The sequence below is a fragment of the Cervus elaphus genome, chromosome X (assembly GCF_910594005.1).
Source record: "Cervus elaphus chromosome X, mCerEla1.1, whole genome shotgun sequence".
NCBI classification, from domain to species: domain Eukaryota; kingdom Metazoa; phylum Chordata; class Mammalia; order Artiodactyla; family Cervidae; genus Cervus; species Cervus elaphus.
Window position 1 is genome coordinate 50652144 of NC_057848.1, and position 16404 is coordinate 50668547.

A 16404-nucleotide genomic window follows, 5' to 3' on the forward strand; every position below is an offset into this window, starting at 1 on the left:
ATCGCGACAGTCTCATGCGACTCTTGCTTCCCCATGGACTCTAGCCCATCAGCCTGCACTGTCCCTGGAATTATCCAGGCATGAACCCGGGAGTGGGTTACCATGTCATTCTCCAGTGGATCTTCCTGACCTAGCGATCAAACCCGTGTGTCCAGTAGCTCCTGAAGCACTGCGGTCAGATTTTTTATGGTCTGAGTCTTGGAAGGCCAAATTAATCGTCTCGGTCACCTTCTTGTCTCCAGTTAAATATTTAGCTCCTCAAAAAGGCACTGAACAGGCATTTCTCCAAAGAAGACATATAGATGCCTAACAATCACATGAAAAGATGCTCAACATCTCTCATTATTAGAGAAATGCAAATCAAAACCACAATGAGGTACCATTACACGCCAGTCAGGATGGCTGCTATCCAAAAGTCTACAAGCAATAAATGCTGGAGAGGGTGTGGAGAAAAGGGAACCCTCTTACACTGTTGGTGGCAATGCAAACTAGTACAGCCGCTATGGAAAACAGTGTGGAGATTTCTTAAAAAACTGGAAATAGAACTGCCATATGACCCAGCAATCCCACTTCTGGGCATACACACTGAGGAAACCAGATCTGAAAGAGACACATGCACCCCAATGTTCATCGCAGCACTGTTTATAATAGCCAGGACATGGACGCAACCTAGATGCCCATCAGCAGATGAATGGATAAGGAAGCTGTGGTACATATACACCATGGAATATTACTCAGCCGTTAAAAAGAATTCATTTGAATCAGTCCTAATGAGATGGATGAAACTGGAGCCCCTTATACAGACTGAAGTAAGCCAGAAAGATAAAGAACATTACAGCATACTAACACATATATATGGAATTTAGAAAGATCGTAATGATAACCCTATATGCAAAACAGAAAAAGAGACACAGAAATACAGAACAGACTTTTGAACTCTGTGGGAGAATGTGAGGGTGGGATATTTCAAAAGAACAGCATGTATATTATCTATGGTGAAACAGATCACCAGCCCAGGTGGGATGCATGAGACAAGTGCTCGGGCCTGGTGCACTGGGAAGACCCAGAGGAATCGGGTGGAGAGGGAGGTGGGAGGGGGGATCGGGATGGGGAATACATTGAAATCTATGGCTGATTCATATCAATGTATGATAGAAAAAGTTAAATAAATAAAAATTAAAAAAAAAAAAAAAGCACTGAAGTCCGGTTGCTGGGCCGTCTGCGGACGCAGGTACATGGCACCAGGACATAGAGTTGGCGATGCCTGAGGGCAAGTCTGACGCACAGCTGGGTGGGGTAGAGAGTTGGTGGCAGTAGTCAGGGCTGGAGGGAGGAGGCGGCAGTGGCAGTAGCCAATCTCTCATCCACAGCATCAAAGCAGGACACGAAGGCTCAATTCCAAGAGGGTGAGACTGTGCCGTGCTTGTGGAGCTCCTACTTTAGGAAACGAAGTAGCTAGAAGTTGCCATCGAAGATAAGCAAGTGCCTCGCTTCGTACATTAAAGTGCGTTATTGGATTCCAGAAAGCAGAGTCCTGAATCATGTGGATGCCAATCTGCAAAGCAAGTAATTCAAACAGCCAGTCAGTATCGGCATGCAGAGGGGAAGACGCATGCAAGGCGAAGCCCCTGGCAAGAATCCTGGTGCAATGCAACAGAGAAACATTGAAGTGAACATGAAAAAGAGCAAACTTAGAACTCCCTTGGAAGTGGAGATGGTGGCTGCCCCCGTGAGTCACCTCAGCCTCCTCCCAAGAGATGGTCTCGGGTAGATCCAACTACTGAAAACGAGGACACAGTCATGAGCAGGATTTGCAGTCAAAGTCTCGATCCCCGACAACACAAACGGTGGCTAGGTGATGACTAAAACTTAATTGCCCGGCCCAAACAAGCTCTCTCATCTTCCTGTCAAGAAGACTGTGGATTCCGCGCTAGTGCGTGTCTTCCAGATCGCGACAGTCTCATGGGACTCTTGCTTCCCCATCGACTGTAGCCCACCAGTCTCCACTGTCCCTTGAATTATCCAGGCATGAACACAGGAGTGGGTTACCATGTCATTCTCCAGCGGATCTTCCTGACCTAGGGATCAAACCTGTGTGTCCAGTAGCTCCTGAAGCAGTGCGGTCAGATTTTTTATGGTCTGAGTCTTGGAAGGCCAAATTAATCGTCTCGGTCACCTTCTGGCCTCCAGTTAAATATTTAGCTCCTCAAAAAAGCATTGAGGTCCGGTTGCTGGGCTGGCTGCAGACGCAGGTACATGGCACCAGGACATAGAGTTGGCGATGCCTGAGGGCAAGTCTGACGCAAGCTGGGTGGGGTAGAGAGTTGGTGGCAGTAGTCAGGGCTGGTGGGAGGAGGCGGCAGTGGCAGTAGCCAGTCTCTCATCCACAGCATCAAAGCAGGATACGAAGCCTCAATTCCAGGAGCGTGAGAAAGTGCCGTGCTTGTGGAGCTCCTTCTTTAAGAAACGAAGTAGCCAGAAGTTGCCATCGAAGATAAGCAAGTGCCATACTTCATACATTACAGTGCTTGGACTCGATTCCAGAAAGCAGAGTCCTCAAGCATATGGATACCAATTTGCAGAAGCAGAGAGAACTTCAAAGAGCCAGTCAGCAGAGGCATGCAGAGGGGGAGATGCATGCAAGGGGTGGCCCCTGGCAAGAAGCCTGGTGCAATGCAACAGAGAAACATTGAAGTGAACACAAAAAAGAGCAAACTTAGAACTCCCCTGGAAGTGGAGATGGTGGCTGCCCCCGTGAGTCACCTCAGCCTCCTCCCAAGAGATGGTCTCGCATAGATCCTACTGTTGAAAACGAGGACACACTCATGAGCAGGATTGCCGTCAAAGTCACGATCCCCGACAACTCAAACGGTGGCTAGGTGATGACTAAAACTTAATTGCCCGGCCCAAACAAGCTCTCTCATCTTCCTGTCAAGAAGAATGTGGATTCCGAGCAAGAGCGTGTCTTCCAGATCGCGACAGTCTCATGCGACTCTTGCTTCCCCAAGGACTGTAGCCCACCAGCCTGCACTGTCCCTGGAATTATCCAGGCATGAACCCGGGAGTGGGTTACCATGTCATTCTCCAGCGGATCTTCCTGACCTAGGGATCAAACCTGTGTGTCCAGTAGCTCCTGAAGCACTGCGGTCAGATTTTTCATGGTCTGAGTCTTGGAAGGCCAAATTAATCGTCTCGGTCACCTTCTTGCCTCCAGTTAAATATTTAGCTCCTCAAAAAAGCACTGAAGTCCGGTTCCCGGGCCATCTTGGACGCAGGTACATGTCACCAGGACATACAGTTGGCGATGCCTGAGGGCAAGTCTGACGCACAGCTGGATGGGGTAGAGAGTTGGTGGCAGTATTCAGGGCTGGAGGGAGGAGGCGGCAGTGGCAGTAGCCAATCTCTCATCCTCAGCAACAAAGCAGAACCCGAAGCCTCAATTCCAGGTGGGTGAGACAGTGCCGTGCTCGTGGAGCTCCTACATTAGGAATTGAAGCAGCTAAAAGTTGCCATCGAAGATAAGCCAGTGCCATGCTTCGTACATTACAGTGCTTGGACTGGATTCCAGAAAGCAGAGTCCTGAATCATGTGGATGCCAATCTGCAAAGCAAGCACTTCAAACAGCCAGTCAGCAACGGCATGCAGAGGGGAAGACGCATGCGAGGCGAAGACCCTGGCAAGAATCCTGGTGCAATGCAACAGAGAAACATTGAAGTGAACACGAAAAAGAGCAAACTTAGAACTCCCCTGAAAGTGGAGATGGTGGCTGCCCCCGTGAGTCACCTCAGCCTCCTCCCAAGAGACGGTCTCGGGTAGATCCAACCATTGAACACGAGGACACAGTCATGAGCAGGATTGCCGTCAAAGTCATGATCCCCGACAACTCAAACGGTGGCTAGGTGATGACTAAAACTTAATTACCCGGCCCAAACAAGCTCTCTCATCTTCCTGTCAAGGAGAATGTGGATTCCGTGCTAGTGCATGTCTTCCAGATCGCGACAGTCTCATGCGACTCTTGCTTCCCCATGGACTCTAGCCCATCAGCCTGCACTGTCCCTGGAATTATCCAGGCATGAACCCGGGAGTGGGTTACCATGTCATTCTCCAGTGGATCTTCCTGACCTAGCGATCAAACCCGTGTGTCCAGTAGCTCCTGAAGCACTGCGGTCAGATTTTTTATGGTCTGAGTCTTGGAAGGCCAAATTAATCGTCTCGGTCACCTTCTTGTCTCCAGTTAAATATTTAGCTCCTCAAAAAGGCACTGAACAGGCATTTCTCCAAAGAAGACATATAGATGCCTAACAATCACATGAAAAGATGCTCAACATCTCTCATTATTAGAGAAATGCAAATCAAAACCACAATGAGGTACCATTACACGCCAGTCAGGATGGCTGCTATCCAAAAGTCTACAAGCAATAAATGCTGGAGAGGGTGTGGAGAAAAGGGAACCCTCTTACACTGTTGGTGGCAATGCAAACTAGTACAGCCGCTATGGAAAACAGTGTGGAGATTTCTTAAAAAACTGGAAATAGAACTGCCATATGACCCAGCAATCCCACTTCTGGGCATACACACTGAGGAAACCAGATCTGAAAGAGACACATGCACCCCAATGTTCATCGCAGCACTGTTTATAATAGCCAGGACATGGACGCAACCTAGATGCCCATCAGCAGATGAATGGATAAGGAAGCTGTGGTACATATACACCATGGAATATTACTCAGCCGTTAAAAAGAATTCATTTGAATCAGTCCTAATGAGATGGATGAAACTGGAGCCCCTTATACAGACTGAAGTAAGCCAGAAAGATAAAGAACATTACAGCATACTAACACATATATATGGAATTTAGAAAGATCGTAATGATAACCCTATATGCAAAACAGAAAAAGAGACACAGAAATACAGAACAGACTTTTGAACTCTGTGGGAGAATGTGAGGGTGGGATATTTCAAAAGAACAGCATGTATATTATCTATGGTGAAACAGATCACCAGCCCAGGTGGGATGCATGAGACAAGTGCTCGGGCCTGGTGCACTGGGAAGACCCAGAGGAATCGGGTGGAGAGGGAGGTGGGAGGGGGGATCGGGATGGGGAATACATTGAAATCTATGGCTGATTCATATCAATGTATGATAGAAAAAGTTAAATAAATAAAAATTAAAAAAAAAAAAAAAGCACTGAAGTCCGGTTGCTGGGCCGTCTGCGGACGCAGGTACATGGCACCAGGACATAGAGTTGGCGATGCCTGAGGGCAAGTCTGACGCACAGCTGGGTGGGGTAGAGAGTTGGTGGCAGTAGTCAGGGCTGGAGGGAGGAGGCGGCAGTGGCAGTAGCCAATCTCTCATCCACAGCATCAAAGCAGGACACGAAGGCTCAATTCCAAGAGGGTGAGACTGTGCCGTGCTTGTGGAGCTCCTACTTTAGGAAACGAAGTAGCTAGAAGTTGCCATCGAAGATAAGCAAGTGCCTCGCTTCGTACATTAAAGTGCGTTATTGGATTCCAGAAAGCAGAGTCCTGAATCATGTGGATGCCAATCTGCAAAGCAAGTAATTCAAACAGCCAGTCAGTATCGGCATGCAGAGGGGAAGACGCATGCAAGGCGAAGCCCCTGGCAAGAATCCTGGTGCAATGCAACAGAGAAACATTGAAGTGAACATGAAAAAGAGCAAACTTAGAACTCCCTTGGAAGTGGAGATGGTGGCTGCCCCCGTGAGTCACCTCAGCCTCCTCCCAAGAGATGGTCTCGGGTAGATCCAACTACTGAAAACGAGGACACAGTCATGAGCAGGATTTGCAGTCAAAGTCTCGATCCCCGACAACACAAACGGTGGCTAGGTGATGACTAAAACTTAATTGCCCGGCCCAAACAAGCTCTCTCATCTTCCTGTCAAGAAGACTGTGGATTCCGCGCTAGAGCGTGTCTTCCAGATCGCGACAGTCTCATGGGACTCTTGCTTCCCCATCGACTGTAGCCCACCAGTCTCCACTGTCCCTTGAATTATCCAGGCATGAACACAGGAGTGGGTTACCATGTCATTCTCCAGCGGATCTTCCTGACCTAGGGATCAAACCTGTGTGTCCAGTAGCTCCTGAAGCAGTGCGGTCAGATTTTTTATGGTCTGAGTCTTGGAAGGCCAAATTAATCGTCTCGGTCACCTTCTGGCCTCCAGTTAAATATTTAGCTCCTCAAAAAAGCATTGAGGTCCGGTTGCTGGGCTGGCTGCAGACGCAGGTACATGGCACCAGGACATAGAGTTGGCGATGCCTGAGGGCAAGTCTGACGCAAGCTGGGTGGGGTAGAGAGTTGGTGGCAGTAGTCAGGGCTGGTGGGAGGAGGCGGCAGTGGCAGTAGCCAGTCTCTCATCCACAGCATCAAAGCAGGATACGAAGCCTCAATTCCAGGAGCGTGAGAAAGTGCCGTGCTTGTGGAGCTCCTTCTTTAAGAAACGAAGTAGCCAGAAGTTGCCATCGAAGATAAGCAAGTGCCATACTTCATACATTACAGTGCTTGGACTCGATTCCAGAAAGCAGAGTCCTCAAGCATATGGATACCAATTTGCAGAAGCAGAGAGAACTTCAAAGAGCCAGTCAGCAGAGGCATGCAGAGGGGGAGATGCATGCAAGGGGTGGCCCCTGGCAAGAAGCCTGGTGCAATGCAACAGAGAAACATTGAAGTGAACACAAAAAAGAGCAAACTTAGAACTCCCCTGGAAGTGGAGATGGTGGCTGCCCCCGTGAGTCACCTCAGCCTCCTCCCAAGAGATGGTCTCGCATAGATCCTACTGTTGAAAACGAGGACACACTCATGAGCAGGATTGCCGTCAAAGTCACGATCCCCGACAACTCAAACGGTGGCTAGGTGATGACTAAAACTTAATTGCCCGGCCCAAACAAGCTCTCTCATCTTCCTGTCAAGAAGAATGTGGATTCCGAGCAAGAGCGTGTCTTCCAGATCGCGACAGTCTCATGCGACTCTTGCTTCCCCAAGGACTGTAGCCCACCAGCCTGCACTGTCCCTGGAATTATCCAGGCATGAACCCGGGAGTGGGTTACCATGTCATTCTCCAGCGGATCTTCCTGACCTAGGGATCAAACCTGTGTGTCCAGTAGCTCCTGAAGCACTGCGGTCAGATTTTTCATGGTCTGAGTCTTGGAAGGCCAAATTAATCGTCTCGGTCACCTTCTTGCCTCCAGTTAAATATTTATCTCCTCAAAAAAGCACTGAAGTCCGGTTCCCGGGCCATCTTCGACGCAGGTACATGTCACCAGGACATACAGTTGGCGATGCCTGAGGGCAAGTCTGACGCACAGCTGGATGGGGTAGAGAGTTGGTGGCAGTATTCAGGGCTGGAGGGAGGAGGCGGCAGTGGCAGTAGCCAATCTCTCATCCTCAGCAACAAAGCAGAACCCGAAGCCTCAATTCCAGGTGGGTGAGACAGTGCCGTGCTCGTGGAGCTCCTACATTAGGAAACAAAGTAGCTAGAAGTTGCCATCGAAGATAAGCCAGTGCCATGCTTCGTACATTACAGTGCTTGGACTGGATTCCAGAAAGCAGAGTCCTGAATCATGTGGATGCCAATCTGCAAAGCAAGCACTTCAAACAGCCAGTCAGCAACGGCATGCAGAGGGGAAGACGCATGCGAGGCGAAGACCCTGGCAAGAATCCTGGTGCAATGCAACAGAGAAACATTGAAGTGAACACGAAAAAGAGCAAACTTAGAACTCCCCTGAAAGTGGAGATGGTGGCTGCCCCCGTGAGTCACCTCAGCCTCCTCCCAAGAGACGGTCTCGGGTAGATCCAACCATTGAACACGAGGACACAGTCATGAGTAGGATTGCCGTCAAAGTCATGATCCCCGACAACTCAAACGGTGGCTAGGTGATGACTAAAACTTAATTACCCGGCCCAAACAAGCTCTCTCATCTTCCTGTCAAGGAGAATGTGGATTCCGTGCTAGTGCATGTCTTCCAGATTGCGACAGTCTCATGCGACTCTTGCTTCCCCATGGACTCTAGCCCATCAGCCTGCACTGTCCCTGGAATTATCCAGGCATGAACCCGGGAGTGGGTTACCATGTCATTCTCCAGTGGATCTTCCTGACCTAGCGATCAAACCCGTGTGTCCAGTAGCTCCTGAAGCACTGCGGTCAGATTTTTTATGGTCTGAGTCTTGGAAGGCCAAATTAATCGTCTCGGTCACCTTCTTGTCTCCAGTTAAATATTTAGCTCCTCAAAAAGGCACTGAACAGGCATTTCTCCAAAGAAGACATATAGATGCCTAACAATCACATGAAAAGATGCTCAACATCTCTCATTATTAGAGAAATGCAAATCAAAACCACAATGAGGTACCATTACACGCCAGTCAGGATGGCTGCTATCCAAAAGTCTACAAGCAATAAATGCTGGAGAGGGTGTGGAGAAAAGGGAACCCTCTTACACTGTTGGTGGCAATGCAAACTAGTACAGCCGCTATGGAAAACAGTGTGGAGATTTCTTAAAAAACTGGAAATAGAACTGCCATATGACCCAGCAATCCCACTTCTGGGCATACACACTGAGGAAACCAGATCTGAAAGAGACACATGCACCCCAATGTTCATCGCAGCACTGTTTATAATAGCCAGGACATGGACGCAACCTAGATGCCCATCAGCAGATGAATGGATAAGGAAGCTGTGGTACATATACACCATGGAATATTACTCAGCCGTTAAAAAGAATTCATTTGAATCAGTCCTAATGAGATGGATGAAACTGGAGCCCCTTATACAGACTGAAGTAAGCCAGAAAGATAAAGAACATTACAGCATACTAACACATATATATGGAATTTAGAAAGATCGTAATGATAACCCTATATGCAAAACAGAAAAAGAGACACAGAAATACAGAACAGACTTTTGAACTCTGTGGGAGAATGTGAGGGTGGGATATTTCAAAAGAACAGCATGTATATTATCTATGGTGAAACAGATCACCAGCCCAGGTGGGATGCATGAGACAAGTGCTCGGGCCTGGTGCACTGGGAAGACCCAGAGGAATCGGGTGGAGAGGGAGGTGGGAGGGGGGATCGGGATGGGGAATACATTGAAATCTATGGCTGATTCATATCAATGTATGATAGAAAAAGTTAAATAAATAAAAATTAAAAAAAAAAAAAAAAGCACTGAAGTCCGGTTGCTGGGCCGTCTGCGGACGCAGGTACATGGCACCAGGACATAGAGTTGGCGATGCCTGAGGGCAAGTCTGACGCACAGCTGGGTGGGGTAGAGAGTTGGTGGCAGTAGTCAGGGCTGGAGGGAGGAGGCGGCAGTGGCAGTAGCCAATCTCTCATCCACAGCATCAAAGCAGGACACGAAGGCTCAATTCCAAGAGGGTGAGACTGTGCCGTGCTTGTGGAGCTCCTACTTTAGGAAACGAAGTAGCTAGAAGTTGCCATCGAAGATAAGCAAGTGCCTCGCTTCGTACATTAAAGTGCGTTATTGGATTCCAGAAAGCAGAGTCCTGAATCATGTGGATGCCAATCTGCAAAGCAAGTAATTCAAACAGCCAGTCAGTATCGGCATGCAGAGGGGAAGACGCATGCAAGGCGAAGCCCCTGGCAAGAATCCTGGTGCAATGCAACAGAGAAACATTGAAGTGAACATGAAAAAGAGCAAACTTAGAACTCCCTTGGAAGTGGAGATGGTGGCTGCCCCCGTGAGTCACCTCAGCCTCCTCCCAAGAGATGGTCTCGGGTAGATCCAACTACTGAAAACGAGGACACAGTCATGAGCAGGATTTGCAGTCAAAGTCTCGATCCCCGACAACACAAACGGTGGCTAGGTGATGACTAAAACTTAATTGCCCGGCCCAAACAAGCTCTCTCATCTTCCTGTCAAGAAGACTGTGGATTCCGCGCTAGTGCGTGTCTTCCAGATCGCGACAGTCTCATGGGACTCTTGCTTCCCCATCGACTGTAGCCCACCAGTCTCCACTGTCCCTTGAATTATCCAGGCATGAACACAGGAGTGGGTTACCATGTCATTCTCCAGCGGATCTTCCTGACCTAGGGATCAAACCTGTGTGTCCAGTAGCTCCTGAAGCAGTGCGGTCAGATTTTTTATGGTCTGAGTCTTGGAAGGCCAAATTAATCGTCACGGTCACCTTCTGGCCTCCAGTTAAATATTTAGCTCCTCAAAAAAGCATTGAGGTCCGGTTGCTGGGCCGGCTGCAGACGCAGGTACATGGCACCAGGACATAGAGTTGGCGATGCCTGAGGGCAAGTCTGACGCAAGCTGGGTGGGGTAGAGAGTTGGTGGCAGTAGTCAGGGCTGGTGGGAGGAGGCGGCAGTGGCAGTAGCCAGTCTCTCATCCACAGCATCAAAGCAGGATACGAAGCCTCAATTCCAGGAGCGTGAGAAAGTGCCGTGCTTGTGGAGCTCCTTCTTTAAGAAACGAAGTAGCCAGAAGTTGCCATCGAAGATAAGCAAGTGCCATACTTCATACATTACAGTGCTTGGACTCGATTCCAGAAAGCAGAGTCCTCAAGCATATGGATACCAATTTGCAGAAGCAGAGAGAACTTCAAAGAGCCAGTCAGCAGAGCCATGCAGAGGGGGAGATGCATGCAAGGGGTGGCCCCTGGCAAGAAGCCTGGTGCAATGCAACAGAGAAACATTGAAGTGAACACAAAAAAGAGCAAACTTAGAACTCCCCTGGAAGTGGAGATGGTGGCTGCCCCCGTGAGTCACCTCAGCCTCCTCCCAAGAGATGGTCTCGCATAGATCCTACTGTTGAAAACGAGGACACACTCATGAGCAGGATTGCCGTCAAAGTCACGATCCCCGACAACTCAAACGGTGGCTAGGTGATGACTAAAACTTAATTGCCCGGCCCAAACAAGCTCTCTCATCTTCCTGTCAAGAAGAATGTGGATTCCGAGCAAGAGCATGTCTTCCAGATCGCGACAGTCTCATGCGACTCTTGCTTCCCCAAGGACTGTAGCCCACCAGCCTGCACTGTCCCTGGAATTATCCAGGCATGAACCCGGGAGTGGGTTCCCATGTCATTCTCCAGCGGATCTTCCTGACCTAGGGATCAAACCTGTGTGTCCAGTAGCTCCTGAAGCACTGCGGTCAGATTTTTCATGGTCTGAGTCTTGGAAGGCCAAATTAATCGTCTCGGTCACCTTCTTGCCTCCAGTTAAATATTTAGCTCCTCAAAAAAGCACTGAAGTCCGGTTCCCGGGCCATCTTGGACGCAGGTACATGTCACCAGGACATACAGTTGGCGATGCCTGAGGGCAAGTCTGACGCACAGCTGGGTGGGGTAGAGAGTTGGTGGCAGTATTCAGGGCTGGAGGGAGGAGGCGGCAGTGGCAGTAGCCAATCTCTCATCCTCAGCAACAAAGCAGAACCCGAAGCCTCAATTCCAGGTGGGTGAGACAGTGCCGTGCTCGTGGAGCTGCTACGTTAGGAATCGAAGTAGCTAAAAGTTGCCATCGAAGATAAGCCAGTGCCATGCTTCGTACATTACAGTGCTTGGACTGGATTCCAGAAAGCAGAGTCCTGAATCATGTGGATGCCAATCTGCAAAGCAAGCACTTCAAACAGCCAGTCAGCAACGGCATGCAGAGGGGAAGACGCATGCGAGGCGAAGACCCTGGCAAGAATCCTGGTGCAATGCAACAGAGAAACATTGAAGTGAACACGAAAAAGGGCAAACTTAGAACTCCCCTGAAAGTGGAGATGGTGGCTGCCCCCGTGAGTCACCTCAGCCTCCTCCCAAGAGACGGTCTCGCGTAGATCCAACCATTGAACACGAGGACACAGTCATGAGCAGGATTGCCGTCAAAGTCATGATCCCCGACAACTCAAACGGTGGCTAGGTGATGACTAAAACTTAATTACCCGGCCCAAACAAGCTCTCTCATCTTCCTGTCAAGGAGAATGTGGATTCCGTGCTAGTGCATGTCTTCCAGATCGCGACAGTCTCATGCGACTCTTGCTTCCCCATGGACTCTAGCCCATCAGCCTGCACTGTCCCTGGAATTATCCAGGCATGAACCCGGGAGTGGGTTACCATGTCATTCTCCAGTGGATCGTCCTGACCTAGCGATCAAACCCGTGTGTCCAGTAGCTCCTGAAGCACTGCGGTCAGATTTTTTATGGTCTGAGTCTTGGAAGGCCAAATTAATCGTCTCGGTCACCTTCTTGTCTCCAGTTAAATATTTAGCTCCTCAAAAAGGCACTGAACAGGCATTTCTCCAAAGAAGACATACAGATGCCTAACAATCACATGAAAAGATGCTCAACATCTCTCATTATTAGAGAAATGCAAATCAAAACCACAATGAGGTACCATTACACGCCAGTCAGGATGGCTGCTATCCAAAAGTCTACAAGCAATAAATGCTGGAGAGGGTGTGGAGAAAAGGGAACCCTCTTACACTGTTGGTGGCAATGCAAACTAGTACAGCCGCTATGGAAAACAGTGTGGAGATTTCTTAAAAAACTGGAAATAGAACTGCCATATGACCCAGCAATCCCACTTCTGGGCATACACACTGAGGAAACCAGATCTGAAAGAGACACATGCACCCCAATGTTCATCGCAGCACTGTTTATAATAGCCAGGACATGGAAGCAACCTAGATGCCCATCAGCAGATGAATGGATAAGGAAGCTGTGGTACATATACACCATGGAATATTACTCAGCCGTTAAAAAGAATTCATTTGAATCAGTCCTAATGAGATGGATGAAACTGGAGCCCCTTATACAGACTGAAGTAAGCCAGAAAGATAAAGAACATTACAGCATACTAACACATATATATGGAATTTAGAAAGATCGTAATGATAACCCTATATGCAAAACAGAAAAAGAGACACAGAAATACAGAACAGACTTTTGAACTCTGTGGGAGAATGTGAGGGTGGGATATTTCAAAAGAACAGCATGTATATTATCTATGGTGAAACAGATCACCAGCCCAGGTGGGATGCATGAGACAAGTGCTCGGGCCTGGTGCACTGGGAAGACCCAGAGGAATCGGGTGGAGAGGGAGGTGGGAGGGGGGATCGGGATGGGGAATACATTGAAATCTATGGCTGATTCATATCAATGTATGATAGAAAAAGTTAAATAAATAAAAATTAAAAAAAAAAAAAAGCACTGAAGTCCGGTTGCTGGGCCGTCTGCGGACGCAGGTACATGGCACCAGGACATAGAGTTGGCGATGCCTGAGGGCAAGTCTGACGCACAGCTGGGTGGGGTAGAGAGTTGGTGGCAGTAGTCAGGGCTGGAGGGAGGAGGCGGCAGTGGCAGTAGCCAATCTCTCATCCACAGCATCAAAGCAGGACACGAAGGCTCAATTCCAAGAGGGTGAGACTGTGCCGTGCTTGTGGAGCTCCTACTTTAGGAAACGAAGTAGCTAGAAGTTGCCATCGAAGATAAGCAAGTGCCTCGCTTCGTACATTAAAGTGCGTTATTGGATTCCAGAAAGCAGAGTCCTGAATCATGTGGATGCCAATCTGCAAAGCAAGTAATTCAAACAGCCAGTCAGTATCGGCATGCAGAGGGGAAGACGCATGCAAGGCGAAGCCCCTGGCAAGAATCCTGGTGCAATGCAACAGAGAAACATTGAAGTGAACATGAAAAAGAGCAAACTTAGAACTCCCTTGGAAGTGGAGATGGTGGCTGCCCCCGTGAGTCACCTCAGCCTCCTCCCAAGAGATGGTCTCGGGTAGATCCAACTATTGAAAACGAGGACACAGTCATGAGCAGGATTTGCAGTCAAAGTCTCGATCCCCGACAACTCAAACGGTGGCTAGGTGATGACTAAAACTTAATTTCCCGGCCCAAACAAGCTCTCTCATCTTCCTGTCAAGAAGACTGTGGATTCCGTGCTAGTGCGTGTCTTCCAGATCGCGACAGTCTCATGGGACTCTTGCTTCCCCATCGACTGTAGCCCACCAGTCTCCACTGTCCCTTGAATTATCCAGGCATGAACACAGGAGTGGGTTACCATGTCATTCTCCAGCGGATCTTCCTGACCTAGGGATCAAACCTGTGTGTCCAGTAGCTCCTGAAGCAGTGCGGTCAGATTTTTTATGGTCTGAGTCTTGGAAGGCCAAATTAATCGTCTCGGTCACCTTCTGGCCTCCAGTTAAATATTTAGCTCCTCAAAAAAGCATTGAGGTCCGGTTGCTGGGCCGGCTGCAGACGCAGGTACATGGCACCAGGACATAGAGTTGGCGATGCCTGAGGGCAAGTCTGACGCAAGCTGGGTGGGGTAGAGAGTTGGTGGCAGTAGTCAGGGCTGGTGGGAGGAGGCGGCAGTGGCAGTAGCCAATCTCTCATCCACAGCATCGAAGCAGGATACGAAGCCTCAATTCCAGGAGCGTGAGAAAGTGCCGTGCTTGTGGAGCTCCTTCTTTAAGAAACGAAGTAGCCAGAAGTTGCCATCGAAGATAAGCAAGTGCCATACTTCATACATTACAGTGCTTGGACTCGATTCCAGAAAGCAGAGTCCTCAAGCATATGGATACCAATTTGCAGAAGCAGAGAGAACTTCAAAGAGCCAGTCAGCAGAGGCAAGCAGAGGGGGAGATGCATGCAAGGGGTGGCCCCTGGCAAGAAGCCTGGTGCAATGCAACAGAGAAACATTGAAGTGAACACAAAAAAGAGCAAACTTAGAACTCCCCTGGAAATGGAGATGGTGGCTGCCCCCGTGAGTCACCTCAGCCTCCTCCCAAGAGATGGTCTCGCATAGATCCTACTGTTGAAAACGAGGACACACTCATGAGCAGGATTGCCGTCAAAGTCACGATCCCCGACAACTCAAACGGTGGCTAGGTGATGACTAAAACTTAATTGCCCGGCCCAAACAAGCTCTCTCATCTTCCTGTCAAGAAGAATGTGGATTCCGAGCAAGAGCGTGTCTTCCAGATCGCGACAGTCTCATGCGACTCTTGCTTCCCCAAGGACTGTAGCCCACCAGCCTGCACTGTCCCTGGAATTATCCAGGCATGAACCCGGGAGTGGGATACCATGTCATTCTCCAGCGGATCTTCCTGACCTAGGGATCAAACCTGTGTGTCCAGTAGCTCCTGAAGCACTGCGGTCAGATTTTTCATGGTCTGAGTCGTGGAAGGCCAAATTAATCGTCTCGGTCACCTTCTTGCCTCCAGTTAAATATTTAGCTCCTCAAAAAAGCACTGAAGTCCGGTTCCCGGGCCATCTTGGACGCAGGTACATGTCACCAGGACATACAGTTGGCGATGCCTGAAGGCAAGTCTGAGGCACAGCTGGGTGGGGTAGAGAGTTGGTGGCAGTATTCAGGGCTGGAGGGAGGAGGCGGCAGTGGCAGTAGCCAATCTCTCATCCTCAGCAACAAAGCAGAACCCGAAGCCTCAATTCCAGGTGGGTGAGACAGTGCCGTGCTCGTGGAGCTGCTACGTTAGGAATCGAAGTAGCTAAAAGTTGCCATCGAAGATAAGCCAGTGCCATGCTTCGTACATTACAGTGCTTGGACTGGATTCCAGAAAGCAGAGTCCTGAATCATGTGGATGCCAATCTGCAAAGCAAGCACTTCAAACAGCCAGTCAGCAACGGCATGCAGAGGGGAAGACGCATGCGAGGCGAAGACCCTGGCAAGAATCCTGGTGCAATGCAACAGAGAAACATTGAAGTGAACACGAAAAAGAGCAAACTTAGAACTCCCCTGAAAGTGGAGATGGTGGCTGCCCCCGTGAGTCACCTCAGCCTCCTCCGAAGAGACGGTCTCGCGTAGATCCAACCATTGAACACGAGGACACAGTCATGAGCAGGATTGCCGTCAAAGTCATGATCCCCGACAACTCAAACGGTGGCTAGGTGATGACTAAAACTTAATTACCCGGCCCAAACAAGCTCTCTCATCTTCCTGTCAAGGAGAATGTGGATTCCGTGCTAGTGCATGTCTTCCAGATCGCGACAGTCTCATGCGACTCTTGCTTCCCCATGGACTCTAGCCCATCAGCCTGCACTGCCCCTGGAATTATCCAGGCATGAACCCGGGAGTGGGTTACCATGTCATTCTCCAGTGGATCTTCCTGACCTAGCGATCAAACCCGTGTGTCCAGTAGCTCCTGAAGCACTGCGGTCAGATTTTTCATGGTCTGAGTCTTGGAAGGCCAAATTAATCGTCTCGGTCACCTTCTTGCCTCCAGTTAAATATTTAGCTCCTCAAAAATGCACTGAAGTCCGGTTCCCGGGCCATCTTGGACGCAGGTACATGTCACCAGGACATACAGTTGGCGATGCCTGAGGGCAAGTCTGTCGCAAGCTGGGTGGAGTAGAGAGTTGGTGGCAGTATTCAGGGCTGGAGGGAGGAGGCGGCAGTGGCAGTAGCCAATCTCTCATC

General features: G+C 49.3%; 4 pseudogenes; all 4 read left to right on the forward strand.

Annotated features, from left to right (window-relative positions):
- The first annotated feature begins 1594 nt into the window (after positions 1-1594).
- Positions 1595-3454, forward strand: LOC122690297 (annotated as a pseudogene).
- Positions 3455-5586: 2132 nt separating this feature from the next.
- On the forward strand, positions 5587-7446 carry LOC122690298 (annotated as a pseudogene).
- Positions 7447-9579: 2133 nt separating this feature from the next.
- On the forward strand, positions 9580-11801 carry LOC122690299 (annotated as a pseudogene).
- A 1769-nt stretch (positions 11802-13570) lies between these two features.
- LOC122690300 lies at positions 13571-15875 on the forward strand (annotated as a pseudogene).
- The last annotated feature ends 529 nt before the right edge of the window (positions 15876-16404 follow it).